Source organism: Artemia sp. Qi Xiang Cuo, chromosome 5, assembly GCF_049724085.1.
Source record: "Artemia sp. Qi Xiang Cuo chromosome 5, ASM4972408v1, whole genome shotgun sequence".
Lineage (NCBI taxonomy): Eukaryota > Metazoa > Arthropoda > Branchiopoda > Anostraca > Artemiidae > Artemia > Artemia sp. Qi Xiang Cuo.
The window spans coordinates 64,427,867-64,454,431 of record NC_142798.1 but is presented as its reverse complement, the minus strand read 5'-3'; the positions used below and the strand labels follow the sequence as shown (position 1 = coordinate 64,454,431).

At 36.6% G+C, this 26,565-nt stretch overlaps 1 protein-coding gene across 1 annotated transcript in view; it reads right to left on the bottom strand.

Moving 5' to 3' along the window:
* gem (transcription factor CP2 like gemini) overlaps nt 1–25,876 on the bottom strand; it is a 131,588-nt gene extending 105,712 nt beyond the window's left edge. Inside the window, exon 1 of the mRNA XM_089089840.1 lies at nt 25,745–25,876. The gene's annotated coding sequence lies outside the window, so the exon portion shown is untranslated. The remainder of the gene's footprint in view (nt 1–25,744) is intronic.
* Nucleotides 25,877–26,565: the final 689 nt, after the last annotated feature.

The window sequence follows — 26,565 nt, the reverse complement described above, 5'->3', positions numbered from 1 at the left end:
TATATGTCCTTAGGGCATAACTTACAACCCTTGCCCTGAGGGCTGTGGGGTGAGGGGTTGTCATCCTAAAAGACCTAATTTCCAAAACTTTCAACTACGTTTAATAAAATGGCTAACTAAAAATTTTGATTGGCTGGATTTGGGGGAATGAGAGGCATGGGGGGGGCGAGTTGTCCCCCAATCACTTTAGACTAATAAAAAGGTCACTATCTCTTTGAGGTTCCAATCGAATGAGTCCCTTTTGAGCTTTCTACGTCAAGGCCTTTTATATAACTATTTTATGCCCCAAGGCAGAGCTCAAAACCCTTGCCCTGATGGTTGTGGGGGAGTGCTATTCTAAAAAATATATTTTCTATCTAGAATTCAACTACGCTGAACAAGATTGAGATGTACAAATTTTGATTTGTTGCGTTTGGAGGACTGAGGGGCCGGGGGGGGGGCTAGTTGCCCTCCAACCACTTTCGACTATTAAAAACGGCACTAGCCCTTTCAATTTCCAATCGAATGAGCCCTTTTTGAAGTTCTTACGACAACACCTTCTATAAAAAACCTTATATGCCCCCAGGGCATAACTTACAACCCTTGCCCTGAGGGTTGTGGGGGAGTGTCCTCCTCAAAAACATATTTTCTGTCTGGAAATCAACTACGCTGAACAAAATGGTCATCTCAAAATTTTGATTAGATGTGTTTGGGGGAATGATGGGCGTGAGGGGGGGGGGGGGGGGTAAAAGATATCATAAGTCAATTGCTCCCCGTAAGCTAGACGCAAATAGTGACGAAGACCACACTGCCTTTCCATAATAAACAAATAAGCAGAACAACAGGGAAATTTTTATATAAGACAGTAGAACGCAACTTTAAATGAATATTTCGACTCTATATTCAGGGGCCATCCTCAGACAAAGAGACTAAGAGAATAAAAACAATTTAAAAAAAACTTACATTCAAATTCGCTCATTTAAAACTAAAAGGTTTTTTAAAAAAATATTTTAAAAACAGCCATAATATCATTACTTCAAGGAAGTTCAACTAGGACTGGTACTCCAAACAAAGAGGACAGAGAACAATTCATTCAGATGGAATTAAAATGCTTACAGACAAGCTTTTAAAGCTAATCTCGCCTTCTTGGCAGCTAACCTAGATGGTCTATTCTTAATAGGTTGACTGGAGTTATTTACTGGTTTTTTAATATAATTAGTTAAATCATTTTTAATTAGATTTGTGTATAGGGCATTAAGTGAATATTCCCCCAAATCTCTATTTAAAGAAATATTACTATTTATTTTGATTTTAATTTTAATTTCAATTGCCTCACGAACAACCTGTTTTATGCCTAAATCATTGCTAATAAGGCAAGTTTCTTCAAAAAGCATTTTATGACTAGGGTTATCATATATGTGACTGCTTAAAGCCGAATCAAATTAAATTGGATGTGTTTGGGGGAATGATGGGCGTGGGGGAGGGGGTTGGGGGGGCTAGTTGCCCTCCAATCACTTTCGACTACTAAAAAGGGCACTAGCCACTCCAATTTCCAATCAAATGAGTCTTTTACGAAGTTTCTATGACAACTCCTTCGGTACAAAGTGCCCTGGTATGGAGAAAGAAAAGAAAAAAAAAAAAAAAAAAAAAAAAAAAACATTGTGCCCACATCGTTCTTTACTTAGGCAGCACTAGCGCGCTGCCTATGATCAAAACAATTTCCGCACCTGGGTCTACCACAAGTAACAAAAATCCTAAGCCACATTTTTACCTGATTTTTAATTCTTTTATTCTCAGCATCAATGCTCCAAATGGTTTTCGCGCACTGACACGAAGCTTTCCAAGAGGCACTACAGCCTTTTCTGTGGCTTTTAGACAACAGATGATATTATGGTGATACACAATTTAAATCTTAATCTTTATAGGGAGAATAAACACTGAGCTGGAGTAAATGGTAAGGAACTTTCCGTCACAACAAAACGGATGTAAGTGTAACCAGATAAGCACTCTAATTGGTCTTTTTCCAATTACGTTGGTAAAACCATTTAGACATCTTTCTGCTGTTGGGCAATTAGTAATAGAGATAATGGTAGACAATGGGAGGTGGTCTATATCAATGGCATCCTCATCCACCAAAACCTGAGAAGCAGCTATATCAGAACCAAAAATACAATGATCAATGTTGGTTTTCAAACCTGATTGATGGATATAGGAAAAAGGTAAATTCTTGGGCACAAACTGGAAGGCATTTAGTAGAGCATTCAATAAAGTGTCACTACAAGGACAACTACTGGTGATGTCACAGTTAAAGTCGCCAAGCATCATTCAGCTAAGACCTTTTGAAATAACACTGGAGATCAGGTCTCCCAACTTCTTACAAACTATGCTGAAAGACAAAAAGATCTAATGTCTCTTTTTATCATACAGTAAATAACATTTGATGAAACCAATACTTTCAATACAAATAGCCAGTAGATGACAACTACTGGTGATGTCACAGTTAAAGTCACAAGCATCATCCAGCTAAGACCTTTTGAAGCAACACTGGAGATAAGGTCTCCCAACTTCTTATAAACTATGCTGAAAGACAAAAAGATCTAGTGTCTCTTTTATCATACAGTAAAAAACAGTTGATGAAAACGGTATTTCCAATGCAAATAACTGGTAGATGACTATCTGGATGGAACTGAGACCCAATTATCACATCCTTCACTATGTATGCTAGGCCACCAGAGGGCGGATCTTTAGTTGGTTGAGCATGAGTAATAAATGATTACTAATAGCTGTTGTTAGCAAATGTTGTTGAAGAAAAACATTATCATAATAGAGCATCAAATTTTCAAGAATGATGCCCTTATCTTTGCTGTCATTAATGTTATACAACACTAGCAACAGATCTTGAGGATTCATGATATCCTAGAAACACTTTCCTTTTGCACAGCAATATCATGTTATTTCTGGTACCATAGGCTATACAAAACATGGGTTAGGCTGTAATTTGCACATAACGGGTTACAGGGGCAGGGTTATTCTTTAGTTGAGGCATGCAGGTCAGCACAATGACCAGATTTTGGGATGAGACTGGGACAATTCGCCATTAAATCATCAGAAGAACAGCACTTAATCAACATCTAGGGAGTCTTAAGAACCTGTGAATACAAATAATCTTGTACCCGACTTTCATGCCATCTCTTATTGGTAGCTCCAGCAAGCAAACATCAACAAAACTGAGCTTTACAGTACAAAAGTTTCTGAACCCCACAGCCTCCTACACTCCTGGGCACTCTTTAAACAGCAGTACATCAAAGTCAGTGTTGACATTGGCAGCAATACCAAGATGTTTACAAGTGGAGACTTTTGCAGTAACATATGTTTGATAAAGCATTGCAGAAATCTTGGCAACAGTTTTATCCAGCTTGACCACTAATTTTTTGCGACTGGCCAGGACATTAGTGATTGACTAATGGCTGGCAAGGCTATCAAGTAATTGCTTATGCCTTGCTGGATTGTTCACTTTGTCAGGTATCTTGTTAATTATAACAGTAGGGTCATCACAGATAACAAGATTCACAGCTGTAGCTGATGGAAGCTTAGGAAAGTGTTCATTGTAAGCAGCCAACTGAGCCATGTATTAACGTTTATTGAAAGTTGAGAGTATGCCACAACTGGAAAACAGGGTACATTGGTTGGGCAGCAAATTACAAAATTGAGTTCTTTGGTGCTATTAGCATCACATTTGCAGAAAAAGTCAAAAAATTCTTTCAGATTATTTGGTTTTGCATTAGTTCCAACCCACTTAGGGCCTGACTCATTTGGTAAAATCTTACTCAAAAGATTACACTTTGCTTTGAAAATTTCAGTGCTATAAAAAATTCCAAACCATAATAGATAATATCTTCCTCATTAATTCCCGTGTTAAAATTCATTTGCACAAAATTCAGTACCAGGAAAATTATCAGTTCACCTTGACTGCCCATTTCTCACATAGCTAAGCTCATTATATCATAATATCAACGCACTGTGAGATCTGCTAGTGAGAATCAAGGAGGCACACTTGTGCCTCTTTAAAGAGGCAACCCACCACAATGTTAAGCAATTTCCGGTCCTAGCGGTCGCAGAGAGACGGCGGTGATCGCATTTTGTAGCCTAAGCTCAAACCACAGTTTATAGACAGTAAGCTTATCGCAGATCATTTCTGGTCTTCGGTCTCGGTGCGAACAAAAAGCTCCTCCCACTTATTTCTGCCTTAGCGGATTAGTCTGTTATCGTCAATCACTGAGAACTGGTTACCAAGTGCATTATTCGTAATTGCGAAAGCAGAAAAAAACTTGGTGAGCCAGCCAAGTGGTTTGCAAGTGTCCCATCTCACAGGTATGAATTAATTTATATACAAATTATGAATTAATCTATTATTTACTTGGACTCAACTGATCTGACTATGTAGGATTTTATAAAAAAGGGGGCGGGGGGGTTGATGAAATTTGTGAAAATAAGGAATTTTTTCTTCTTCTAATAACTGGTGGAGTAGGTGTGATGGTTTTAGGGGCGGATCCAGGATTTTTTTAGGGGCGGATCCAGGATTTTTTTAGGGGGGGCGCAAAATAGGTTGATCGGACAAACTTGCGTTAGGAACAAGTTTAATTAATGCAAACTTGCGTTAATTAGGTAAATTACACTACTTTAGAATACTTTACGGGGGTAACCCTCGCCCCCCCCCCCCTCTGGATCCGCAACTGGATAGTTTATCATTTTTTTTTCACGTCGTGATATTTATTTTCTCAGATTGTAGTTCCTGTGATATTTGAAAAATCTAGTTACCTGTTTTGGCGGAGAACCTAGATAAAACTAGTTTTGTTTTCAATCAATGTTTTCATATGAAATGGGCAGACCTTTCCTGAACTTTAAACAATAAACACCTCTGTTTGAAAATCTTTGCACTTTCTGAATTTAGATAGCGATAAGGGTTCCTGATTGAGAACAATTTTAGGACTTGAGTTCTAATTATTGGTTGTTGTGGTAAAAGTTGCGACAATAGCCCTATCCAAGAAAATACCAAACGTCTGTTAAGAAGTGTTTTTCGTAAAATTCTTAGGGAGTTTTCAGAAAATTGAAGGACATCACACATTTTAGTCGCAGATCCAAAATTTTACGGGGCTTTACGCTAGAAAAGCTCCTATTATAGAATATTCTTCCAGTTTGTTTACCAGAAAATAAATAAAATGTATTTCCTACTGCTGAGTCTGTATAATCTTAGACCTTTTACGGCACAATCTCCAAAATATTTCTAAGTCTTTTTTCTAACGGGGAACTATAAGAAATAATACATTTTTAGCTATACATTTCAAAGATTTCAGCCGCTAAATTTTACGTTTGATTTTCCAGGGCAACAGAATGGCTAACAGTGTGTGGCCGGGAGGATATTTTGAGAAAACCCGATTTTACTACTTATAAAAAAGTATGCCAATGTATGCAACCGCCAATTTGGCCCACAAGACCTTGTTTGTGAGGAAGAGGGTCTTCCGAGTAGATATCGAAAATTAAAATTCAATACTATGCCATCGATCCTCTTACCCAATAATCCAGAGACTATTAAAGGTCAGGAGTTGGTTTTTGCAAGTGACTGTGTTACGAGAAAGATGTTTAAGACGATAAAAGAAGGTGTCAAAGTAACTTAAGTGATGCTATGGTTGTAATTCCGAAAAGTCACAATCTGAATGAAATTAATTTTACTTTCGTCCCTGCCTTAGAAATCATTAACGAAGAAGAAAATGTGTCCCATTCTTCAGAGATAACTGATTCTTCTAAGCAAAATAGATATTTGCCGACGCTTTCTAGCTGTTCCTTCGTCGCAACTCGTAATTTGAATCCAGAAGTTTCCGCGAAGGACCAAACCGGGCACGCCATTCTTCAGGACTGGGTAGAGCTCACGAAATCAGTGTCCCAGTGATGGCCTTGCTAGACCGGGAAGAAAGAGGTTTTTTCGTAACGGCAAGAGAAACGCTCTTGCCTCATATAACCAGTTTGATGCAACTCCTAGGAAACGTAGAGTCCCCACAATATGAAAATGAAGATATCCGTGAAAAATTTGTCTTAACAACGCCAAAAAAGAAAAGACCCCGTGACGAACAAAACTCCCCCTTACCTAAAAAAGTCAAAAGGTTGTCTGACGAGCTGCCTCAGAACTCAACAGGTGGAAAATTAGGGATGGGGGAGAGGGTAGAAATGGAGGGCACGGAGCAGTTTCCAAGCTCAAAAAAGAAAATGATACTAAGTCAAGTCAGGCATACTCCTCGTAAAAAGAGGTTTAGACAGATCATCAAAAACCAAGAAAAAATTATATCGAGATGCCGTGCTAGATATTGTGTAATGAAAGCAAAACTGAAAGAGCTTTCTGAAACTGGCAAAAACAAAGGATTCTTGATGTAGCAAACACCTATCTTAGTGGTCTTACACTAAGGATGATCCAGTCTGAAATTCGGAGAGGAAAAAAACGTCTACCATACACAGAAGATGAGAAAAAAATTGCTTTGTCGCTCTACTTCACCTCACCCTCTTCTTATGTGACTATCAAGAAAGCTGGTATTTTTCAGTTGCCGTCACTTCCGACTACTCCTAGGTACTTAAGGACGCTCGAAGCGCGATTTGGCTTTGATGATGACGTATTCCAATTGCCAGAAGCTAAACTAGAGAAACAAGCTGATAGATATTGCAAATTAGCTGTGGATGACATATCACTGAAACCTGGATTACCTTACGATCGGTTTAAGGATGTAGTTACCGGACTTGATAGTGGTGGAAACCTTGTAAAATTTGCAATTGTTTTCATGCTCCAAGGTATTACGGATAAATAGAAGCAGGTGGTTGATTACTTTTTACTGAGAAAGGGCCGAAAGGTAACCAGCTGCTGGATATGGTTAAAGAATGCGTGCAGAAGTGTAAAAATATTGGATTACAAGTCAAGGCTTTGATCTCTGATCAGGGGGGGAACTTCAGAGGACTTGTAAAGAACCTTGGTGTCAGCGAGAAAAAACCATTTTTTGACTTCAGTGGAGAAAAAGTGTATTATATTTATGATCCGCATCACTTATTGAAAAGTGTCAGAAACAATCTACTGAAAAATGCCATTTTGTTTGAAGATGGCCAAGCGTCTTGGGTCGACATAATCAATCTTTTAAAACTCGATTACCGATATAGAAGCAGGGCTGCCCCGCGCCTAAGCACGCGTCTTGTGTTTCCTTCCAATTTTGACAAAATGAAAGTAAAACTAGCAGCCCAGGTTTTCAGCCAGTCCGTGAGCTCTGCACTTAGATTTTATGCCAAGAAACATGCAATTCCTTCAAAGGCAAAAGGCACTGCACAGATTTGCACCTTCTTTGACAAACTGTTTGACAATGTCAATGGAAGTTCTTTTCTAGATCCAAAATCTCATCGACGAGGTCTTACGGAGAAATCACAATCGTACGACTTTTTAAGAAACTCAGTTGACTTTTTAACAAAGCTTAAATTTTTAAACAGAAGTACAAGAAAGCTGTTGACAATATAATTCACTGTGTGAGAGGGTGGATCCTCACTATCAACTCAGTCCTCTCTATAACTGATGATCTTTTTGGTAGAGGTGTAAAATTTGTATTTCCACGACGGCTTAACCAAGACAACTTTGAACATTTTTATGGACAAATAAGACAAGGTGGAGGGTATTGCAACAAACCTACATCCAACAGGTTTGCATATTTATATCAACAGGCAACATGCAAGTTGTTGGTTAGTAGCTGCAAAAATACAGGCAACTGCGAGCCAATTCCTGACCAGTGAAGTATTTTGGTCGACTTCCTTTCACAGAAAAAAAGTGACATACCACAGGTGAAGCTGACTGGGCTTACCACGGCTCACAAAAGCAATAAGCTTCTGTTGGAAGAAGAGAATGAAGGATGTAATGAAGTATCTGACAGCCTAGAAACTTACACGTTTACATATATCGTTGGTTTTTGTGTTAAGAAGCTGCTGACTTGGCACAAGTGACCGATGTGTGCTTCAAAGCTTATTCAAGGTGATAGTGAAGTTTTTGACGAAATTTATTCTTTTATGGCAGAAAAGGCCTACGAGCAGTCAAGCCTGAATTTATCCAGCCTTACAGCTCCTTCGCTAGGTGTCGTTTCGTTTCTGCAAGACTGTGACTCCATTTTCCTCAAACATTATAGAAATTCTTGCTGGAAACCGGGAATAATCAATCGAATATGGCTTGAGTACAAAGAACTGAATTGGGAAACTGGCTGCGAGGACTTCCTCTTTGAACAGTTTATAAGATTTTTTTTGCGCACACGTGCATATTATGAAGTAAAATATAAGAATCGGAAAATCGAGAGACGTACCTATCAAGGAAAATAAACTACCTAGTAATTATTTTAGTTTTAGTAGTTTAAAAATTTGATTATCTCTTTTGTTGAACAAAGGGAAAATTTTTAAAACTTGTGTTTGATTATATACTCAGTGGGCTCCTCAGTAATACAGACAATAAAAATAAAGCCAATATCAATAAATATATGTGAAAAAAGGTAGTGAATATAATTAATTTAGCTGCAAGTTTATATTCATACTCACAACGTAATTTCCCTTTGAGAAAAAATTGATGAAACTTTAAAACTGAAATATCAATGCGAAGCACCAAATATCATAATCAAATGTCATCGCTTTATGGCATTGTTCAAATAAAACTTATTTTTTACTTGATTATCGTCGTAAATTTATTCCTTGTCTTTCTTCCCATTCTTAAGCCAATGTTATATTTACCTTTTGCATTATTACAGCCCACTATATATACATTCATATAAATTTATATGCAGTGTTACAGCCATATCAATTATTCTCCTTTCCTTTTTTATTCTTTAATAATAATTTCTGGTCGTTTTGAGTTTGAATTATTGTAGGCTTCTATTTCTATTGATCTTAAGTTTAATATGGCCTTTACTTTTCTTTAAAAAAAACTTTCTTTTTCGTAAAGTTTTCGTAGTATATATATATATATATATATATATATATATATATATATATATATATATATATATATATATATATATATATATATATATATATATATATATATATATATATATATATATATATATATATATATATATATATATATATATATATATATATATATATATATATATATATATATATTTATATTTATATCGGCGCGTACAAACAGCTCCTCTCATTTGATCTGCCATCAGCGGTCCAATTACCCTGGAACACGTATTTTGGCAGAAATTTTCTCAAAATGCCTTTGAAACCAACTTGAGACTTCGAAACCTATTTTTAATTCCTAAAAACATCTAATAATAACATTACACTACTAACTACCGGTTTTCATGTATGTATTGGAATAAATTAATTTAAAATTAGTTTCTTCAAAATTAGTGTTCCAACGTTGAAGCCAAGTTTCGCGTCCAAGAGAAATCTGACTTGTCTACCAGTGAAAAGATCTGACTTCGCTTATGTTTATATCTGCAAAAACGTTCTCCGGAGCACTCGCACCCCGGTCCGGGTTTTTATAATGGGTGAGATAGAGAATGATCATACTGCTAATTATATAAACTGTGGCTCAAACTAAGAAACATGCAAAATTTCACCCCCTCCGACTTTATCTTCATGGGGGAAAGTGGGCCGGAAGTTCCGACCCTCCCACCACAGCCCCCCTTTAACGTTGTCCGATCGGGCTGAAATTTAGAGGACAAGCTTTCCGAGGGCCTGGGAGCTTATCTTCAAAATTTCATCTCAATCCGATCACTCCTTCCCTGTTTTCCAAAAACCAAATATAGCCACTTAATGTTCATAAGTTATTTTTTTTATCAGCCACGCCTACAGGCCACAGTTGGCAACGGATCCGGGTGAATAAGGACTCATTCGAAGCGGAATTCGACCTGTTAGGGCCTTTTGATATTTTCAGACCGAAAAAATTATCCCCCGAATTTACATTTACGAAAAACCTTGTTTTCCCATAAGAGCCCATGTTAATTTTTGAAATTCCTAAAAGCATAGCATTTCATTATTAAATTAGATCAAATAGTCCTCTTAACCTGACAAGACAGACTGCCCGCTTCCAAAAATTCCATCTCTTTCCCAGAAGTTTTTTTTGTCAAAAAACGAAGATCTTACTTTGTATTTGCTTCCGTCGAAAATAGATTGCAGAGACTAAAAATAATTTAACAAGAGTCTCTGATAGTACAGTGGTCACTAATCCTGTCTGTGATGCGGAAGACCCGGGTTCGATTTCCCGTTAGAGTAAATTTTTTATATATTGAATTTAAAATAGTATCTCTTAAATTTAAAGTTTAAAAAGGAAACTCAGTTTCTTTTTAAATCCAATCTATTAAATCCTTCGGCTCAACAGGCGTCTCCAGAAGAATATCAGAGTCGACCTTCAGCTTACAGGTAAGTCTCCACTGCTTTGATAACATGCTGTATACCCGCATGCTCGAAGAAAAGTTGAAAAAAGAAAATCTTACTGTGCATGTGATGTGAGTATTCAGGAATTAAAAGTCTTAACACAAGAATCTTCAAAAGCGGGGGTTTGGGGGCGGCAGCCCCCAACTTTAACTCCTGACACAATCAGCTAACAGTTAGTCAAGCAATAATAAGTAATAAACTGTACAAAAACGTGCAGAAATTATTTGAAAAAAACTACGTTTTCTAAAGAGTTAAAGAGGCTGAGTCACAAGTTCGAACCTTAAAACGTACAGGGATTAGGAGGTACAGTTGGGGGCTGCCGCCCCCCCCCAAACCCCCCCCGTTTTGAGCCTCTTTTGTTAAGGTTTTTTAAGTTCTGTAGCCTGCAATCGGTTGGTCGTACCAAGTTCATCATATTATAGCTTGTTATTGGTTAGGAAAAAATCTACTTTAAAAAATCAAGCAAACAGGCTCAGTACTGTTTCTAATCAAAGTGATACAATAGGATTTTTTTACGGTAAAAAATTCAAGCAGACTTCATTCGTGTTGCAAAGCATTTCTTTGCAAGGGAAAAGGCGGGGGTTGAGGGGGGCGGTAGACCCCCAAAATAAAAATCTTAACAAAAGAGGCTGCAAGAGCGGGGGGTTTGGGGGGGGGGGCGGCAGCCCCTCAACTGTAACTCCTAATCCCTGTATGTTTCAAGGTTCGAAATTGTGACTCAGCCTCTTTAACTCTTGAGAAAACGTAGTTTTTTTTCAAATAATTATTATAGATAACGCTGTTTTGCTTCCAAGTAAGGAACATAAATTAGTAATGATCTACTAAGAGTTCCAGGAAAATAAATCTGTTCTACATTACAAATTAAATGAATAGAATTGAAAACAGATGTATTTTCTTATACTGTTTGTGGAGTCACTAGGGGTTGGCTGCAATGAGATGTGCAAGAAAAGTGACTTTAGTGCCTTTTCTATTCAGAAAAGTGACTATTCAGAGGAAATCAGAACAGAGGCACAGGGACTGTACAGGTACCAGTCATTACTTTTTTCTTATATTTTGCCTCCAGGAGAGTCCTCCAGTTTTGCTGTGGATGAGGAGGGTAAAATCCTAATATCTATTTCATTTTTTTCTTATCATGCATTATAAGAAGCAAATAGGAAAGGAACAAAAATAACAAGGTTGTACTACTGCAATACACCCACACACATCATGGTTACCTAATAAAGGGCAAATGCTGGTCCATAATAACCAAGAGTAAAAATAGGCTTAAACAAACTCTTTTTCCTGAGTAAAATCCAATATTATTCAGAATAGAATCTGATTAAAGAGTGGTAGGGTAAAGGCACCGATGATTCGACAGTGCAATTTCGGAACCACTGTCGAAATTTTCCTTCAAAACGGGATAGCTCTTTAGCCGTGACTTAGAGCGCCATCTCTTGGAGCCGTAGTTATATTTTGACAGTGCGAAACATGGACACTATATCCGGTACACCCAGATATGAAAAGAATATTCAATTCGGTCAGTTTCCTGTTTTCGATATGAAAGGAGCTCCCGACAATTTTTCAGGTATGTAATGTTCAAAGTGTCATTACTTGGTTATTTATTGCAAGAAAAAGTTGGGATAAGCGCCAATGTGTCGAGATGCATCTGATCTTCTCTGAAATGTAGCCACATTAGCTTTTTCTTGATAAAACTAAATGAAAATGGCGACGGAAATTGCATTGTTGAAACTAGGTTCCAAGTGTCAAAAATTCTTGTTCGATGTAGTGGAATACCAGGCGGACTAAAAATGTTCCTTCAGCCGCATTCAAGCGTAAAGATCAGCTTGTATCAAGGGATTTTATTTCTTTGATGAATATCTCTTAGTAACCTTGTCAACATTTTCGACAGACAGCAACAAGCCCTGTCAAAATATAGGTGATTTTGTCGACACTTCACTGAACATGTAAAACAGATGAGAAATAATAGGTGTCGAAATTCCAGGATACTGGCGAAACCATAGGCACCATAGCTGTCAAATTTACAGATGCTTTCTGCGCAACGAGAGATTTTGATGATTATTATTTCTAATAATATTTCAGATGAAAGAACATTTAAACAAAAGGTTTTTTTTTAACTTTGAAGTTTTACTTACAGACACTGGATTTTTCCATCATCTGAGGAAGTGCCGCTTGGCCTCATACCATGCAGGGGCGTAAATTGCTATGGGGCAGGGGGGCAGTTGCCCCCCCAGACCTGATTTTGCCCCCCCAGATTCTTTTAGATTATACCCTTATTTATCCTTCATCCGAATAAAAAATACAAATTTTATCAAATACAAAATCTATTACCAAATGCCGCGCAGGCCTATGTTTTGGGTAAAACTAAGAATGTGCATAAGAAAATAAAATCCACTAAATCAAATAAACTTCTGAGATTTCTTGAGATCCACTCCCCTTTTCCTAGACCCTATCCCTTCCGAAATGCTAGTGAAACAATTTTGTTATACTAAATACTATTTGGATTTAATAATGTATATTAAAATTTGTTGTACTGATTTTGTTATACCAAATACTACATACTTGAAACGATTTTGTTAGTTTTATTACTTCTACTTTTTGCATAGTCTTTTATACTTTTATACATTAAATGAAGTTGAAGGAAAACAGAGAAACAAGAATATACATGTCAAATACACCAGGATCGGCCCACAAGTATTCCCCAAGTATTTAGACGATGTCAAATTGGGTTCCGACTTGCGTCGAAAACAAGTAACTTTTTTGTTGTGTCGAATTTGTAGGTGAAAATGCTCTAATTTCAGAAAATTAGAGTTTTGTACCCTTTCCAGACAAAACTTCAAATTTCTCACCAAACAGTTAGATTCCTAGATGTTTTTCCTACATACTGAAACCCTTTTCGAACCGAAAGTCTTTAAATTAAGACTTCTAGAGTAGAAAAACTAGTGTTTTACATAATCTTTCAAATCATCGGTTCTACACCCAATACGGGTGTCGAATTGGGTTCCGACTTGCGTCGAAAACAGGTAAATTTATTGTTGTGTCGAATTTGTAGGTAAAAATGCTCTAATTTCAAAAAATTGGAGTTTTTGTACCCTTTCCAGACAAAACTTCAAACTTCTGATCAAACAGTTAGATTCCTAGATGTTTTTCCTACATACTGAAACCCTTTTCAAACCGAAAGTCTTTAAATTAAGACTTCTAGAGTAGAAAAACTGTTTTTTTACAAAAACTGTCGAATCATCGGTGCCTTTACCCTAACTGTAAGCCACATCCAACAAAACAGTGTTTAGGAGTTACAAAAAAAAGCTTTCCAGATTTTCGAAAAAGAGCCTTGAAAATGGGTCTTGAAAACAAATTCAAAAACAGTATGACTGATCATACCCAGCTAAAAACCGGGAAATCTGGGTTTGCAGCCCCTCCTCCCCCACCTCAAAAGTCGCCTTTGAAATAAGCATACAATTCATTCTACAACATAAAAAAAATTCTTTGTCCATAAAACTCTTTCGTCAAAAGCTTGAGTCAATAAAAGGTTTAAAAACATATCTTTATTTGCTTATATGTTGCAAAGTGTATTTTTCACTATATTCACTTCTTTCATCCACATTTCAGAAAAGAAAATAATCTTAAAAAAACAAAGTTAACATTTTATTATGCCACAAAGAGCCAAACTTTCTAAGCTTATCATTACAACTTGTCATTTTCTTCTTTTTGGGTAGTCCAGACTTACAGAATTTGGTGGAGGGCCTTTACCCTAATTTTAAGCAAGGACTTTAAGCTCCAGGCGGCTTAATTGGGGCAAGGAAAGACAAACTTGTAACTAGTTTGGATCCATATAATTTTATCCTATAGTTTTATGATATGATTTTTGGACCCATATAATTTTATTATATGGGTTTTATAGGCAATTTTTATATAGGCAATGGTTTTTACATTGATTGCTGTTAATTGAATATTTTAAATCAAACAGAGGAAAAACAAGTAAGACTTATGATTTGGCAAAGTGGGGACATCAACAAAAAAACTGAAAGTGTGTGACTGAGATTCTATAAGTTGAGACTTAACTATGAGGGTTTGCTGTGATTGAATTGAAGGGTGCAAGGCCTAACAGGAGGGAGAGGGATCACCCTTGCCCCCTGGATCTTCCAATCCAGCTGATAAGGGTTAAGGACACAATCCAAACCTTGTGAGGAAAAATAAATGCACAACTTGTGCAAAATTAATATGTAAACATTTAAAGATGTTGCTTTGGATTTTCAAATTATTTCTTTCTTTTTTTCATACTCCTGTGTCATATCGCCATTACTAATTTCCAACATGTAACAGCCTATTGTCCAATATGTTTTTATATTACCTTTCTAGCTCACTGAAACAAGCACTAACTAAATCAAATTTTGAAGTGACTTTAGAGACAATTCAAAGAAAAAGTGACAGGCTATAATAAAAGTGACAAAAAGTAATTTCGGTGACTGCAGCCAACCCCTGGATCACAGTATCCAAATTAACCACAAGCTTGGTCTAAGAATCAAACAATTTCCAAATAGATTTGACTTACTTCAAACTTAGTATTGTATTTGCTTCCACTGCTTAAAAAGTTACTAGATTCAATATAGTGACTTCAATCAAATATCTACATATTGGCCCCTATTTGGCTTTCATGAATTACATACATACAAAATCAGGGGGAGGGCTCAAGACAAATATCTCTACAATGTTAGGATGATCAAAACTTATTAACTAATTTCCTTCAGATTTTCATAAACTTTACCCATCTTTGCTGTAACAATTAACATGCCAAAAAAAAGAAAATTGCTTATTTGCCTCTTTTGGAAAATACTGCCCATAGTTGTATTTGCTTATACTGTTGTTTGAAACCAAACAATGAATTGTGCAATTCCAATACATTTCAAAGAAACCTTTCCTAAAGGTAGTCAATCAAATATGCTTGAGATTCTCAGAGAATCTTCAAAGAGTGGGATTTTTGCAGAAAAATCTTAGGATTCGATTCATATTATTGATCAAATTTTACAAAGTTTGATGTTATCAATTTTACAACCAAAGTTCTGAGGAGGAAGAGACAAAATAGACAATGGCCCAAGGATCTTTCGAGGTGAATCAATTGAGCTTTTGGCCATTATGCTCTGCTTTAAGTGTTAACATAGCAACTGGAAAATGCCCACGACATAAAAATTAAACTTTCAAGAACATTTGGGCCTAAAAGTAGATTATGTATCATGGTTAGGCTGCCCTACAACTGAAAGGGTATGCTGGAACACAAACAATTCTTGCACTTTGTCAAAATGAAAATTCAATTGAACAACACTAGCCTAAATGATGAAGAGAAAGAAGAGTCTTTCCCTTAACTTGGAAAGCTGCTGTGCTAATCAAATAGAACTTTCAGGAAAAGATTAGGGCCCTAAAAGTTGTTTTTCAAGCACTTCTGAGGTATGACAGTTTTGCAGACTATGCTGGCACATAGGGCAGGGCCTTTCAGGAATAGATCAAGTAGCCCAAAGAAGGGCATGGGAACACGTTTTTTTAAATCGTTTTTTCACAATCTTTAACTCTTTACTACTTATAATGCCCTGACTAAACCAAAAAATGTATGTCTTGACTACAATTTTGTGATATTATAGTTCAGGTGCTTCTTTTTATGCAAACAGTAGCATCAATTGAGAGATTCCTACAGTTAGAAGATAGTCCAGGCATATGGTCTAGTTTTTTGACTAGTCTATCCTCCAGCCAACTAAATTTTGAAATATGTTTTATAACAAGGTGTTCTAGACATGTTGTTCTGACTTTTTTGTGCATATCATTAAAAGAAAAAAAAATTCTAGCCCCCTCCCTGAACAAATCTCTGTTAATTGATCCCACTGTCCAAAAGTTTGTATTAAGAATAATTAAGAATTTAACATTGTGCACTGCCCTATTGTGTTAAATATAGTACATATCAAATAGATGATAGAAACAAGATTGACTGACAAAAGGAGCAATATTAAGAGTGATGATTCTGATGAATTAACTTACATTGAATTAAATCCCAATTGTCAAAGATTGTGAAATGATAAAAGACCCAGTGCATAAATAATAAACTCCTATATACCAAAGTGTTCAGAAAAGTGTTATCTATCATAAGAAATTGACTGAAAACAAAATATTTATCCATTGCCCAGATACAGGGTACTTCATTTGCCATAGTGTCCTGCCATCTATTAAACTAGACTTCCTTAGGTTATTCTAGCTGGATAGGTAGCGCTGTGGACAGCTCTTTCTTCAACAGATGATTCATAGTGCCATCATAATCATCATTGTTCTTATAAACAATTAGCAACAAATAATATCAACAGTTAGCCTATATTTAATAGCCTACCAAATTGAGTAAATAAACCAATTTTTATACAATTGGCTAAGGTTTGTTGTTTTTTTATATATTTTTGATGGGTTTCTTCATATCGTTTCTTCAGTGCTTGGGTGTATTTAAAGAAATTAGAGTGAATTTTGTCATTTATTTTTACCTAGCTTTGGGTAGCCTAGCATATAGCCTGAACCTGTTTGGTTTCATTCCCTGATTTAATTGATATATAATGTCCAGCAAAGCTAAAAGAAAACATATTAGCCCAATTAAAGGCAATGACAAATGTGCTGCCTGTTCTATGGAACTGGATGAATGGTCCTCTGCTATTGAGTGTGATATTTGTGAGAAGTGGATCTGTGGTGAATGTCTGGACATGTCCCCAGGAGAGTATAAATTATTATCTAAGATGATGCAATCCCTTACATGTTCCTGGTCATGTCCAGCCTGCAAAGTTAACTCCCCCCCTCCCCACTCTAGTGAGCAAGCTATGATAAATAAGCTAGCATCTGTTATAGATAATTCATTGAAATCTTTTGGGGAAGATCTTAAGCAGGAGTTTGCCACCCCTAGTCAGTTGACACACTCTTTTCCAACTGAGAACTGACATAAAAAGTGACATTTCTGCCCAAGTTAGTGATATTGCAAACAGGGTATCAGATATTGAAAATTCATTACAATCAGTTTGCTCTACTGCAACAGTCCAGGACCTAGTGGTATCTACAGTGTCCTCTAAGTTGTCTCAACTTCTGTCAGCCCAATTATCTGAATCTGATGTTCATTGGATAGCACATTGAGAGCACCAGCGTTCTGAAAGACGTCTTAATATTGTTGCTTATGGTATCCCCCCCCCCCAGACTGATGATGCAGCTTTCCTGTGAAAATTATCTGTTATGCAATTATGGAGTTGACATTGGTGCCCCCCCCCCCCAGCCCAAGTAAAAAGACTTTCTAATAGCCATTAACCATTTGGTAGCTGCCCCCCCCCTCGTCTTCTCTTCTCTGTACCATCAATTGAATTTAGAAAGCAAATTATACGGAAATCCTTTGAAACAAAAGGATCAATCAGTTTTTATGGAGATAGTCCTAAGGAAGATTGCATAAAGCACAAAGCTCTAGTTGAGGAGCTGAAATGCAGAAAAGCTAAGGGAGAAGCAGATTTGATAATTCGTAATGGTGCCATCATTTAAAAAAACTTGCCAGTTGGAGCAATACCCCAGACTGCTCCAATGTCCCACTAATGTATGTGCCTCCTTCTACATTTAATAACTGTTTAAATATTTATGGACTTGCATCACCTAATTCTGTCTCAATGGTCTAGTAATGAACACAATAACAATAGTTCCCTTTCTGATGCTGACACTTCTTTTGTTTCTTCTTCAACAACTTGCTTAACTGATGTTTCTTCTTTGTTGTTTCATAGTGCTGTATCCAACAACCTTACCAGTCCTTTAGTTCCTGCATCCTCTCAGATTCCTACCTCTCAGGGAATGAGATTCCTTAGCTCCAATGTTGATAGCCTCCCTAATAAGCTTTCTGAACTTTCTTCATATGAAATCTGAAGGAGTTGATGTTGCTGCAATTACAGAAGTTTCACCAAAAAATACCTTGTCAGTTTTACCTCCAGGCAAAATCAAAATTAATGATTACCAACTATTTTCTAATCTGAATTCCCCACTTAGCCACCAAGGAGTGTGCCTTTATATAAGAGATGGACTAAATGTTAGTCTCATTCAATTCAATTCTCTGAATTCTGACAGAATTCAGTCTGTGTGGATTAAATTACACAATCAAAGAACTTCAATTGTAGGGGGTGTTGCTTATAGAAGCCCCAGTGCTCCGTGTGTTATGGAATCTGAATCTAATTTGGCTGCCATGGTGTCTCACATAATGACCAATTTTGCCAGCCATGATCTTGTCCTTATGGGGGACTTTAATCTTCCTGAAATCAAATGGATTGATAAATCTGGTTTTTGTAATAGAGATTCTCCTTTTTTGTCTGCCCTCTCTCAAACAATCTCACAACCAACTCATTACAGGGAAGGTCAAGTCTCCAACATTCTTGATCTGGTTATGCTCGATAACCCTGACCTTCTTATTAAGAATGTTATAACCACACCTGTTGGTAACAGTGACCATGTTATAATTATTTCAGTTATGTCTACCTACCCTTCGGCCTTCTTCTAAGCAACAAAAGTATGTAAACTACAAAATAGTCTCTGAAAAACTTGCCAAAGTCAACTGGAAAAAGCTTATTACTGATGATATCAAGGAGAGTTGGTCAAATGTAAAAATGGAAATTCTAAATGTTGAAGTCATGCACCAGAATTTTTCAGGTAAAACAGGCAAAAAGTTTACCTTTTTCAACTACTAAAATCAGTAAGCTAATCAATAGAAAACACAGAGCATGGAACTGCTATAGAAAAAATAAGACCACAGAAAATTATCTAGTCTTCAAATCCTTTTGTAGTCAAACAACAAACCAAATAAAGGTGTTGAAGAGAAGGTTTGAGGAAAAACTGCCAGAGGAAGTTAAGAATAACCCTAAATCTTTCTGGGGTTATGCCACTCAAAAATGTAGCAGCAGACACACAATCCCAGATATCCTGTATGATAGTAAATCAGTTGCTGATCCTAAACTGAAAGTTGAAATTTTCAATCAATATTTCTCTTCTGTTTTTTTGTCCAATCCCAGCATTGTATATCCTACACCTCCTTCTTGAAAGAATAATCAATTCTGCAGTTGTTAAACTAGACCCCGAAGCCACGCCGAAAAGTCGGCGGCACGCCGCCGAAAAAAAAACGGCGGCGAGCCGCCGAGCTTGCAACAGCGCGCTGACGCTACCGCTGATTCTATCGGTAGTGGTAGCACGACAATGCCGCCGTTTTTTTTTGTTTTTTTCTCTCTTTTTTGGTAATCGTGATCTACCTCCGGCCTTCAAATGTCCGCCTGGCTAATGAGTTTCTTAAGGATAAGTGCTGGCATCTTGTGTTCGCTCTGTATATCGGTTCATCGGAAGGAGAAGAAGAAATTTTTCTTGAAACAAAAATTCTACCTTTCACTTTAAAATTCTGTTAATTTTTCTTCCTGATTTTTCGGCTAAAAAGAGGTAGGTAAAAGAGCATTAGGTAATTCAGAATGTTGTCATAGGCAGCGCAATCGAGCTGTCTAAGTAAAGAACAATGTTGGCACAATGTATTATTTATTTTTTTTTTTGTTTTTTTTCCATACCAGAGCAATTCGTATCGAAGGTGTTGTCATAGAAACTTCAAAAAGGGCTCATTTGATTGGAAATTGGAATAACTAGTGCCCTTTTGAATAGTCGACAGTGATTGGAAGGCAGCTAACACCCCTTCCACGCCCACCGTTTCCCCAAACACATCCAATCAAAATTTTAAGATAGCCATTTTGTTCAGCATAGTTGATTTCCAGATAGAAAATATATTTTGAGGAGGATACTTTGTTCAGAGTAACTGATTTCCAGAGAGAAAATATGTTTTTTGAGGAGGTTACTCCCCCACAACCCTTAGGGCAAGGGTTTTGTAGTTATGCCCTGGAGGTATATAAGAACGATGTTGGCACAATGTATTATTTATTATTTTTTCCTTTAGACCAGGGCACTTCATATCAAAGAAGTTGTTGTAGAAACTTCGAAAAGGGCTCATTCAATTAGAGATTGGAGTGGCTTGTGCCCTTTTTAATAGTCAAAAATGATTGGAAGGCAACTAACACCCCTTCCATGCCCACCATTTCCCGAAACACATACAGTCAAAATTTTGAAATAACCACTTTGTTTAACATAGTTAAAAGTTCTGGAAACTAGGTCTTAGAGGATGACAGCTACCCTCACAGCCCTTAGGATAACGATTGTATTTTATACCCTGGGGGCATATACGGTGCTTATAGAAAGCTTTGTCATAGAAACTCAAAAAGGGATCATTAGTTTGAAAATCGAAAAGCCTAGTGCCCTTTTTAATAATCGAAAGTGATTGGAAGTCTTGACATTTTTATAGTAGAGATCAATGTGGGTATAATGTATCATTTTTTTGTTGTTGTTGTTGTTTAGACCAGGGCACTTTGTATTGAACGAGTTGTCGTAGGAACTTCAAAAACTGCTCATTCGATTGAAAATGGAAAGGGCTGATGTCCTTTTTAATAGTCGAAAGTGATTGGAGGGAAACTAATCCCCCTCCCACGCCCACCCTCCCATTTGCCTTTATGTTTAAAAAGTAAATGTTGCCTTATGATTAAATCAAAATGCACTGTGTTTATGCTAATTCCCAATAAGGTATCCCAGCAGTATCCCAAGAATGACTGAGGGTATTATTTTCAAACTCTCAGGGCTTCTTCTGCTCTTAAAATTTGACCAAATAAAAATAGCATAAGTGTATCCAAGTTATCAAAGAAAGTAAACAAATTTTTTTGCAAATGTTATCAAGTTTTCCATTTCAGGTCAACTAGAGGAGGTATGAAGCTAAATTAAATACTACTATTTGTGTCCAGATTTTTAAAATGGTCTATGTTGTTAAATTTTGCTGAAAATTGTTTTCCAGCATACAAATAGCAGGCCAAACTATATATTCTTAAAAAAACGAAAAGATTTAAAGTATGATTTTATTTTTCCCTGAAAAGACTATGTCAATATAAAACGAACAAAAATTAATTAAAAAAACATTTTCCACAAAATAATATTTTTCAAAGAAAAGTAAAGAACTCAATTAAACAAAAAATGAGTAAAAATAAAGTCAAATAATCTACCAATCGTGAAACTACGACAAATCAGCATCGATAAATAAATGAAATCCAAAATGAACAGATATTACAATAAATAACCGAGTCAAAGTCAAAACGAGCAGAAATTAACATAAGTTGGGTTCAAAACCCCTATGCGTTCCCAAGGCCCGAACATGATTTGTACTTCACTGAAAAAAATACAAATGAATACGCATTGTCATTTTAATATAAATATACTAATATTTAGTAATCAAGATGTTAACACTATTTGACTTATTAAAGTTATAAAAGTAAAAACATTTATATTTTTTCAGTAAAGTGAAAATTATGTTCTGGCCTTGGGAACGCATAGGGATTTTGAGCCCAACTTATGTTAATTTCTGCTCGTTTTGAGTTTGACTCAGTTATTTATTGTTATTTTTGTTCGTTTTGGGTTTCATTTATTTATCGATGCTGATTTGCGGTAGTTTCCCGCTTGGTAGATTATCTAGAGCTAGCATATAAATTTATGTATGTAAATGAATTACATTTTTTTTTGCAGAGTTAGTATAGTCTACTGAAGTCGAGGCGGCCTTAAACTTTGTATGGAAACATTACCGCTTGACCACACCAGTCCAACAAGAATTCCGGAGGTGTTGTCTGTGGCTATAAGGACGGAATTCCAAGGTACAGCTCAGTTCTTTCTGTGGTGTAATGTACGGGAGCCTTATGTTGAAGGTGTAGGCTTGTCCTCCCTTATAAAATAACTTATTTCAGCAGATACAAAGAAGAAGCCCATTTGCAGCATTCTGTGGGACCCCAAGGTCCAATACTAGTATCAGGTCCTGCGAGTGGCAGTTTACGCTCGCCAAGTTCTGGCTGTACCAGCCACATGTGCCCCAGCTAAACGGCTTTTTAGCACGACAGGACTGATAGTGACTGCAAAAAGATCAAAGGCTCCAGGCAGAGTGAACAAACTCACTTTTGTTACATCAATTGTAACTGAAGTGATGTAACCGCTGATTTAAAATTGTTGGTGTTGTTAAGCCATGTTATCTGATTTGTATACAGTGTTTTTTCGATGTTGTTATTTGTTTGTTTTTTTTTCACTTCCTTTTAGTATGTATTTGATGAACAGGAGATGTTTGAACTTCAAACTTTGAAAGTTATACACACATTAGCCCAAATCATTAACAAGAAGGAAATGACTAAACACGGGATTTAATGGGAACAATGCGATGTTAAACATAAACACAACATAGGTTTCCCTGGGTCTAGTGGCTAAAAATGAGAATTCTACTTGGTCTGATCGACGGTGAACATAAACACTTTCCGCACGGCCCAACAAATTCCTGTTTTGTCATATTGTTCTTGTATATTTTTAGCCAACCATTTAAAAATCCTTACTAAAATCGAGGTTGAACGTGCTTGGTGAAGTGGAATTTCTATTATTATTTTTAATCAGAAAAATCGGCGCGCCGTGGCGCGCCGCTGGTCTAAAATCGGCTGTGCGCCGCTAAAAAAATTTTGGCGCGCCGCCGCCGATACTGAATCACACATTCGCCGCCGTCATTTCGGCGTGGCGCGGCTTTGGGGACTATGTTAAACACCTTGAAGCAAATAATGTTTTACCCAGTTCACAACATGGCTTTTGTTCTGGAAGATCTGTTGACACCAATCTCCTTGAATCATATGATCACATCACCAAGTTGCTTGATATTGGGGTTCCTGCTGACATGATTCTGCTTGACTTTTATAAAGCTTATGACAAAGTGTGTCACAATCAACTTGCAATTAAGTTGCGTGCAGTTAAGCTCAAAGAAAAATCCCTGCTCTGGATCCTTGATTTTCTTTATTTGTGAAACCAATGTGTTCAGTTGTTTGATGACTCTGGAGATTGTATTCTTTCTTCCTCAATATGTGTTCTGAGTGAAGTTCCTCAGGGAAGTGTCTTGGGTCCTACATTATTTAATATTTTCGTCAATGATGTTCCTTCCATTATCAGCAGTAATTCAACTCTTTATGCAGATGACCTGAAGCTTCTTGGGCCAGCTTTGTCCCATGAAGATCATGCCCTGCTACAAAATAATCTTCAACTGCTGGGTCAATGGGCTGAGGACTGGCTTCTTGAATTCAATGTTGCCAAGTGCCATATCATTCACTTTGGCAAACAGAATCCATGCTTCTCTTATTTTTTCTGAGGCCACCCACTCTCCTCTGTAAATAATAAGCAAGATCTTGGTGTCACTATTGACAATGAATTAAAATTCAGCACACATGCTAAGAGGTCTGCTGCTGGGGCTAGTTTGACCTTGGGTTTGATTAAGCATACCATTTCCACTCGTTCTTCTAAAGTCATCAGTCTTCTCTATAAGGGACTTGTGCATCCTAAGCTTAAAGTTGGAATGTCACTAAGTCACTTAAAGTTGGAGGGTCCTGAAATTTGCCTACATGATAGGTCTATACCTATTGAAATTTTGACAAAACAACCTTTTACCTTAATTTTCAGTTTTCAGTTTATTTTTCTCTGGCTTTAGTTCTGAAAATGCAATTCCAGTTATTTGAGTAGTTTTAAGCCATATCAATTTTTTTCAAAATTTAGGAAATGTTTTACATATCTTTAAAACCTTATAAATCAGGATTGAGCAAAGCTGTGAAGCTGCAAACAGTTTTGTTGTACTTCATTCAAGTGGACATCCACCATATGGCTAATATAGGAGTAATGTTTGTTTTTGATGCAAATGGAGGTTATATTTATAGATTGAGGATGCAATTCAAGGTATATATTTGCACATTAGGGGGGGGGGGGTATATATTCTGTGAATGCATAGGTTCTAAAAAATTCAGGAATTTCTTAGAAAGACTGGAAAAACAAGGAAAGGAGTGAAGATAAAGGCTCTCCCCCTGCAAAATATGTTAGCTAGGATTATTCTGCATATTATGAAGTAAGGATTGTTTTCTTAATATGTTTCCTGATGTCCAGCTGGACTCCTTGGCTTTAAATATTGGTAAATATTTACCAAATCATATTATTGAGTTTCAAATAAAGTGAATATACCATTTGATGCCTTTTTTTATGCTGATTACAAATATAACAATCATTTCTATTGGAAATGAATTTTAGCCCCCCCCCCCCCTATATCTTTCAATTCAGGATATATATTTGCACATATGGGAGTGGGGGTTAGGTTAGGGGGATGGGCCGAAATTCATTTCCAATAGAAATGATTATTATATTCATAATCAGCATAAAAAAAACATCAAATGGTGTATTCACTTTATTTCTAACTCAATAATATGATTTGGTAAATATTTACCTAAATACTGGTTGGTTGGTTGGCTAATTCAAAGATTTGCATATATATATATACTGTCAAATTAGCCATCTGGTGGTATCCCCATTCAAGCAGAAGATCTATTTTGCAAGGTTTCACTTTTATAACGCAAAGATTTTTTAATGTCTTAAAAGGTCAGGACCCTCTAGAGGAAGAATGAGTGGAGATATGTACTTCAAAATACCTTCCCAAGACATAACTTAGCCTGTAGACCCATCCCTGAAAGTTTCATTTTCCTTTCCTAACCCCTTTCCAAGATAGCAAAAAGTAGCTAAGGTAGAATTTTACCATATTTTTTTGCAGTTTTTCATCTTGTGATATATTTTGTCTTTGTTAGTGGGTTCTTGACCCATGAAGAAAATTAGGCAGGTCATTGCAATAGAATTGAGTTGGTTATCATAGTGTTAGGCCTATGAGAAATGTGGATATGAATAAAAGGATACATGATAGCCTAATCTGAACAGCTTAGCCTAACCAAAAATAATAGCCTATATTTGCACATATGGGGGTGGGTGTTCGGTTAGGTTAGGGGAAGGGGGGGACTGAAATTCATTTCCAATAGAAATTATTATTATATTCATAATCATCATAAAAAAAAGGCATCAAAGGGTGCATTCACTTTATTCCTAACTCAATAATATGATTTGGTATATACTTACTGCCTTTTTTTATGCTGATTACAAATATAACAACCATTTCTATCGGAAATGAATCTTAGCCCCCCCCCCCCCGATATATCACCATTCAGGATATGTATTTGCACATATGTGGGTGGAAGTTATGTTTGGGGGGGGGGGGGGCTGAAAATCATTTCCAATAGAAATGATTATTATATTTGTAATCAGCAAAAAAAAAGGCATCGAATGGTGTATTCACTTTATTTGAAACTCAATAGGCTAATATGATTTGGTATATATTTACCGCATCATGTTCATACTTTCAAATCACACAACAACCCTTGTCTTCCATACAATTCTTCTTCTTCTATTTCACAGCAGGCGGGCTTTTCAGTTGATACTATTTAGCCCTACAAACATTTAGCCATACAAAAAAAAACAACTGAAGCTATTCAATAGTTTCTTCGCAAAATGTTGCAGTTTCTTTTTACGGCTAGGTCATACAGTGTGAGTTTTTATCACACTGGTCTCCATTGTTGTAAAAAAGAGGCGTCTGAGGTGGTTTGACCACACCATGCAGAGATCAGAAGAAGAATAGCACATTACCAAAAAATGCCTCAAATGCCTTCTACTACCAGTATGGAAGAAGAAAGCAGGAAGACAGAAGAAAACATGGCTTGCGACAGTAAAGGCTGACTTAGAGCCAATTGGGGTTTTCCGAAAATTTAAGTGACGCTGGGATCGTCACTGGCTTACAATTAAAGAGCCTGCCACCCTCGAGTGAAATCTCTGGAAATAAACATATTGTCGTCTGCTGGGCACCACGATAAGCCTGGATGTAGCTTGAACATGGAACAAGTACGAGTATGTAACCTATTCTATCAGCTGAATCAAATGCCTGTTCATTATGTAAAAAACTGAGAACTAAAAGGGTCTGAAAATTCAAATGCTTCTCTATCATTAACCTATTTTGTAGACATGCCCTCTTCCCTTCTCAATGGTACACTTTTATTCACTAAAAAAAATTTATCTACTAAAAATTATATTTTAGTCTAATAAGTAATACCATGCTAAGCAATTTGTTCCCTACAGAGATCACGCTATGCATCCGTAATTACCAAACTC